This window comes from Atta cephalotes (genome assembly GCF_000143395.1).
Source record: "Atta cephalotes unplaced genomic scaffold scaffold00004, whole genome shotgun sequence".
NCBI lineage: Eukaryota > Metazoa > Arthropoda > Insecta > Hymenoptera > Formicidae > Atta > Atta cephalotes.
In genome coordinates, this window is record NW_012130068.1 from 3,908,674 (window position 1) to 3,916,145 (window position 7,472).

Below are 7,472 nucleotides of genomic sequence, written 5' to 3' on the forward strand. Positions count from 1 at the left end.
TCGAATGCAGAATGATTCATCTAAGTTGATTAATCATATTGATCTTTTTTTCAGATGCTTTATTTAATTAATAAATTATCTACGAATTAAAAATCTTGTGTCTATTTTCATCAATGAATTAACTTTAATCTCAATTCAACTTATTTTTCATTCAACTTACTCTTCTGTAACTCTTAGGCCGGTTGCACCAATATTACTTTGATTTGCGAGGTTTAAAACTCTCTCTATCGCTCCTTCTCTCTTTCTTTCGGTATTAAAGAGAGAAAGTGAAAATTTTAAGTCTCACAGTCAAAGTAACGTTGGTGCAATCGAGCCTTAATGATAGTAATGATATATATTGTCGTTGTGCAAGTTTTATAGTACAAAAATTGCGCAATGAAATGTAATGATATCGTTACTGTCATTAAGGTTCAGTTTTTCATTATCTGGTTAATTTGTGGTTTAGACTTAACCTTACTTAACTTGATAATGTAAAAATTGTTTTTCTCAGCTATGATTAATGTAATGTTATGTAAAAAAATTATTTATCAGTTTTTAAAAATTATAAAATTATAAAATTATAAAATTACAATTTATCAATTTATTAAGTATAATTATTTTATAATTATATTACAATTTTAAAATTATCAAAATATAAATAATAAGGAGCCGCAACGCAAAATATCTTTTGCGAAAGTCGTATATTTAAAAAAATTGTTTAATATAATCACCACTTATTTTCGACAATACAATATCAAAAAGTAATATATAAATCTTTTTTCTTTTTTTTTTAATTTAATTAGAATCTGGAAATTCCATATTTTCCATACAAAGTTTCTTAAGTTTCTTAAGTTTCTTCAAAATTTCAAGTAACAAGGAATCTATATCGTAATAAAATTTCCTTTTATAAACAAATGTAAATTTATCACTGTCAATTCTGGAAGCGAATAATTCGTAAATATTCTTCTATATAATTTGTTAATATTCTTCTTAATGTAACATCTTTTATATTTTTATTGTACTGATAATAGTCAAGACTTGATGAAACGTCCACTGATTATATTAAATAATTTTTTTAAATATATGACTTTCGCTAAAGACATCTTGCATTGTGGCTGTATGTTCTTTATTATTTATATTTTGTATTGTTAAGCCATTTCTAAAAGTTTTTTAAAATTTTAAATTATCAATTTATGAAAATCATTTATCAGTTTAGTGATTAATTATATAAGATAGAAAAATTCAATTTTTCGTTATTATTAGATTACTCAGCAAATGAAAAATTCAGGCTTAAGAATTACAAAATAGAGCCTAAGAATTAAAAAAGATGAAGAGTTATTTAATTAAAAAAGATAAAGAGTTACAGAGATTAAAATTAATCTATAGCGATGGAAATGAACATTAATCAAATCTAAATATCTTTTTCTTTCCGAGAAGCTTTTAAATAAATAAATTTTTCTCTGAAGAAACTCGCAAATGAACTTTCAATCTGACGTATCAATATCGCTCGTTCTTTCTCGCTGAATGATAGGAAACAAAGCGGCGCGCTCATTATGGAGTTTATCGGCAGTGACTCTTTTTTTCCCGGTAAAAGAGTAGATATCAGATAGGCGATTCATCCGGATTTCTTTTTTATTCCATGAGGAAATTTCGCATCATATGAAAACGACGATCCGTTCATCACGTCGCGTCGCACCGCCCTCGACACCTCCCTCTTTTGCTCGTACTGTCTCTCCACCCTTACGTAACACTCGTAAAAGGAGACAGCAAACTATTGTACATAGCTACTAACGAACCTTTGTTCGCGTTTTTACGATTCCAGTAAATAGCCGGGCCGTGAGTCTACGAGCTCTCGGCACAGCGTGACGTTATTGCGGCCGTAACAACGAGACCGCGTTTTCCGGCAGCGTCAAAAATTGCGCCGACTCCTTCCTTCTCGTCTCTCTGACTTCTTCCGGAAAAGCCCGAAATGGCGGGTCTCTTCTGCAGCATTACTTTCCCTCGTGCGCGTGTCTCCGCCACGTGCACATCTGTCATATACACGCTTCACGCCAGCGTTTCCCAAATTGCGAGTCTTTTAATCTACGAAATAAGTGCTCTATTGTGTCGCATATGTTACGTAAATAGCAGTATTACAACATTGCTACATTGATCTCTACACGGAAAGAACGGTTTTGCTGAATTATATAAAAATCTAACTAGATGTAGATTTGAAGATAATTTTGTTGGATTATTATTAAAATTATTATTATTAATTTTGTATATATATATATATACTACTAAGAAAACATATACTAATAAACAAAAAAATTTTCTTAGTTTTCTTAGTTTTAGTAAATTATGTGTTTGCATAGAATTGTGAACACTATTTTTTTTTTTAATTAAAAAGCTTTATTTATTTGAAGAATATTATCGTCTTATGAAGAAAATTTCTTAATTATAGTAAGTGTTTTATACAACACAATGATTATTGAAATTTAATTATTATTTATTGATAATTAATGATTTCTCAATTATTATATTTATTCATTTCAAGTTTTATAATTAAAATAAATAATTATATATATTATATTTCCTAAATAAAGATTTTTACTTAAAATTAAGAAAAATTTTTCTCAGTGTAGAAATCTCAAGCATGATGAGCAATACTGCAAAAAGTTTTGACATTTTAGCAATTAATTTGAGAGTCTTACATAATTATTTCGATGGTCTAACAAAATTATTTTCAGATTTGTGTTAGATACAAATCTAACTAGCTATTATAGTTCTAGTTAGGTAGATTAATTATTTTTGGCAAAGCTTTCGGTACAGATTTTCTCGAAATTGACTCTATATTTTCCATTTTTATCCATTAATAATATATACGCAATATATTATTGCTACATAATTTGTAGCATCTATTTAATAACAACACATGATGTGACATGGAATTACGAAATATCTTGATTGACATCGAGACAAAAGACATGATATGAATTGCTTGACCCATATCATGTGTTTCGATAAAATGTAAATCATTCTAGTCTCCGTTGAATAATTCAGATTACAGAGACATGCATGTTTGCTTAATGCTTTTTCTTTTAATATTAATAGGATCTAGCATAATCTAGCACAATAGTCTATTCCAATTTATATTTCGTGGAATCATATCGAAAAGAAAACATCTATTCGATGAAAATTGGCATGAAATTTTATTAATAATTGATTTAGATTTTTTTCTCGTTGCATTATTAATTAATAGAAAGTATTAACTCAACATCGAAGAAGATTTATTGAAGATTACTTATAATACCTCATAAATATAAGAGCCACCGACCTTAATTCTAATGTAAGATAGTCGTCCGACAAACAATGGAACGAATAGCACATATCGATTTACTCGATGCTCCCTGACAATGTAAGCTCCTTGGCCAAGTAGGCATCGTAAAAATTACGCAACTCACTGTGTTGGGAATGAACGATTTTAGGGAGCTTTTATGCTCAATGGTTTTTATGAGCCCGTTTGATGGGAATCGATCCATTTCGTATATTTTCGTATCCAATAAAAAATATTGCCACAACGTATGGTTTTATTTTAGCGAGTTTATCGCGAGGATAAAAAGTATAAAGATACGTTGGAGACAAAAAATATTACAATCTGGATTGGTCAAGAGACTCTTAAGAACAGCGAAATATTTCTTGTTTTTCTGCCATTTTATTTCCTTTTACCAACAAAGCTACATTTTAAATAATTTAATGTACATATGCATTAAAAGCTTTTTTTTTTAAGACGTTATCTACGGGATTAGATTTACATATAAACTAAAAAAAGTTACAGCTCGCAAAGTGCTTCGTGTAATCTTGAAAAAATCCTTTTAAATAATGTAGTTTTAATTAAGATAATAATTTAAAATATTTCCATATTTTTACTGATAATTTAAAATCTCATCGCAAATTTAGATCTATTTTATATTTATATTAAAAAATTTACATAAATGATAATTATGCATACTCCCTCTCTCTTTCTTTCTTTTTATGATATTACATTATTATAATGTTTTCATACCTTTTTACGATATATTCTTCGAGTTAGTACATATCTTACAGCAAAAATTTGCGGCATTTTATTATAAAAATCATGTTTAAGATCCCATTTAAAAACATCTGCGCGAATGGCCTTATGCAAAGTAGTTTGATCCTCGGTTATACCGATCGGGAGCAGACGCGCCGGCATTGTTACGCAAAGTTTTGCCATGTAGAACGACGTGACTCATTGTCGCTAAACATTCTTAAACAATTTATATCGGTATCTTTTAGCGGAATATTACATGCAAGGACATCGGAGGGGTAGAGATATAGGCAAGTCACACAACAATGTCTGCATGCACGAGTCACAGTGAGTCACACTTTTGATACCGACACATTTATGAGAATCGCGAAAATACTCTGGTAACGAACTTCTTGCATAACAATGCATAATACCTACTGTGCTGGCCACTGACTTTTAGAGAATCACATTTATGCTTTGTTGCACGCTGTATTCATTTAATTTATATCATCCCGTTTCATGAATTTCGCACGCGCACGCATATATGATTATTTTATTTTATGAAATAAAACTTATTTTAATATAAGTTTTGAAGGATAAGTTTTAAAAGACAAGTTTTAAACGAAGCTTTTTTCTAATTTTAAAATTAATGTTGTTTTTTTATCTAATAAAAAAATATTTTTGTTAAAAATAAGCTTTAACTTTTCTTGAATCTTTCTGAAATCCTTGGATGTGTGTATGTGTGATTTGGCAACGCGAAATTATTTTATATTTTCATGTTATGATTCACTGGTTACTTGTTAAATGACCTTAAAGCTTTTTTGGTGTGTGATGGCACATCTCGAGTATGTAAGGTATCCGTTCACAATGAAAAATAGCTGGATGCTACAATGGATTTCTCGCTTGAATAACACACATAAAAATAAATCGTTCGACTTGAATACATATGTACACTGATAAAAACACACCTTTCCGTAAGATGGTCTTTTGTATATGAATTATCTGTTTTGCTGTTAATTCTAGCGGAAACAGATTTTGGATAGCTGGCGCGTCCAAGTGACAATTCCAATTCATTCGTTTTTTTTTGCTGAAAACAAATACAATATACTTCAGTAATTTCTGAAGAAATGGAAGACGTTATAAGAATAGCCTCGGATCGCGATAATATTATTTCTGATAAATAGATCTTTTGTCGTGGATCTTTTCAAATTATTAATTACTAACGGCAGCTATCTTTAATTAAGTATAATTGGAGACTAATATTGAAGATAATTACTCCAAGGGATCCCAATTCTCTTAAAATGTATGATATCCTTGGAATATTAGTTTACGGACGAGCCTACTGATCAACAGAATGAACGTCTTCCGTCGACGTTTTCCGTGAGCGTCGCGCAAGGTAAAAGCAATTTTCGTCACTCGAGCGTGGAACCAGTTATTAGTCATCGCAAATTACGGTAGACAAAACTTTCCGATGGTTTCGTAGTAGCTAATCATGTACACCAAACAGCGAGCAGCTCCTGGCTCCGTTATAACGGAACGTTGTGTATGTAACAGAGAAAAAGAGAGAGAGAGGAAGCGCGAGAGAAAGCTAGATAGACAATATAGAAGGCAGAATACATCGAAGGTAGATATGGAAGTAAAAAGACGATTAGAGCAAACTAATGAAGCGAGAAAAAGAAAAGGTGAACGCAAGAAATAGTAAGAGTCGATTGACCGAGCTTAGAGAAGAGACAGACCCAGAGGGATAAACCGATATATAGTGCAATATTATGACAGCCTGAGGACAGCGATGACTGACAGTTAACACGACGCGGTGATGGCAGAAGGAAGGTGGAGACGACTTTTTTCAAGAGTATTGATCATTTGGTACGTTGGGTGAAGCCGTTGCTGGGAGTGGACAGGTGATGTTTTCAAGTTCTCTTTGTCGTATTGATGCGTTTGTGAAGTCTTGTAAATTTGTCACAATAGATCTCGTATTTCTTACGAATAAATATATAATTACATTAATATTTATTTATAATATTAATGCAATAGTTATTTATCATATTAATTAATAATTAAGTAAAAATTGACTGAGAAATCTTCAAAAATGAGTAAAAAATATCATCAGGCAAGAATTCGGTTAAGGCGAGTGCTTAATAATATTTTTGTTAATTTTATAATTTCCAAGCAAACTGCGCATCGATTATTTGTTGGTTCTAAATTGAAATTGGAGTATATATTATCACAAATTAACTATTGCATTAATATTATAAATAAATATTAATAAAGATCTGTTTTTACAACAATATTACTGATGCTAACGAGCATCTTAGAACACTGTAAAGAGTACCATAATATTTATTCAGTTTTAAACGTATAATGTATCAGTTTTGCGAACTTACAAAATAATGCTGAAGAATCACGTTATAAAAGCACAGAAAATAAAAGATGACATTTTCAATCAGTTCTGCTGCTCCTTATAAATCGTCGTAGGCGCCGCTGTAACAAAGAAAAGAAGACAATTCAATTAAGCGTCGTATCTAGTATTGTTCTAATAAATACTATAAGCCAGAATAACAACGGAAATCAAGAGAGACACAGAAACAAAGGCGCAGATCCTTCGGATCGAGACTCTGTCATTCGTAAGGAATGAAATTGAGCGATGAAAACGACTGGAGGGCGACTAAGAAAAACGAAACTCATTGTTGTAAGTGCACAGAGGCAACGTGATCAACCGTTCGAGGAAGCAGGAGGTTGATTAGTCAAGCGAGATAGACAGAAGAGTATAGAGTAAGAAAGAGAGACAGCATGAGGTAGACATATATGTGAAGTAATCGTGCCAGGACTACGAGGAGAATAGGGATATTCAAGCGACGGGCCTGGTAATATCGTATGACAGTGCTGTAATGAGAGGCGTTTTCCCGAGCGTTGACCTCTTCGCGCTTCCAATACTAACCTCGACCAAAAGTGCGTCCGCCTTCTCCCAGGAATACAAAATAATAGAAACCTGGCGAGGAGAGAGAGAGAGAGAGAAGAGAGAACGGAAAAGAGAGCGAGGAAGACGGAGAGAGATTCCTCGTCTTCGTGGAAATCGCGATTGACCGAGAAGTTCACACGGAACTCGACTAAAATATCATTCGCCTGAATGTTGATCCCTCGACGTGATTACCTACAAGCGGAATTCCTACCACGAATTCGAACGGATGTTTTAGCGTGTACACATTTTACATCGAGCAATTCTTCCTTCGGAACATGTGGTTAGAAAAGTAGAAAGAAAAAGAAGGTTAAAGAAATAGAACGAAAACTCTTTAATTTGATTGTCACAAGTCAGACAGATTAGTTTATAATTAAATCCATGTCTCTCCTAGTTTGTATTTAATTTAATTCTATGTAATTCATGATGTTTAATTAGCGTTAAACAGAATTCTTATTACGCATTCGAAATGGGTGCTTTAACGTGTACACATTTTGTATTGAGCAATTG